The 200-nt window shown below is 22.0% G+C and overlaps 1 protein-coding gene across 1 annotated transcript in view; it reads right to left on the reverse strand.

Moving 5' to 3' along the window:
- Positions 1-200, reverse strand: part of LOC100161761 (mushroom body large-type Kenyon cell-specific protein 1) — a 125,380-nt gene that overhangs the window by 62,478 nt on the left and 62,702 nt on the right. The window lies entirely within an intron of this gene.

Below are 200 nucleotides of genomic sequence, written 5' to 3' on the forward strand. Positions count from 1 at the left end.
TTATATAATATATATATATATATATGCTAAATATTATTGAAATAATATAGGTAGGTATATCTATGCGTTTTTACGCGCAAAATATATGTAAAACGTGTTCAATCAATCTAAAACAGAAATGTGAGCCATAATATTATAGAACATTATTATTATTTATTATACATCAGCAAGCGGTGGTTTGAATTTAAAATTTACATTTT

Source organism: Acyrthosiphon pisum, chromosome A2 (genome assembly GCF_005508785.2).
Source record: "Acyrthosiphon pisum isolate AL4f chromosome A2, pea_aphid_22Mar2018_4r6ur, whole genome shotgun sequence".
Lineage (NCBI taxonomy): Eukaryota > Metazoa > Arthropoda > Insecta > Hemiptera > Aphididae > Acyrthosiphon > Acyrthosiphon pisum.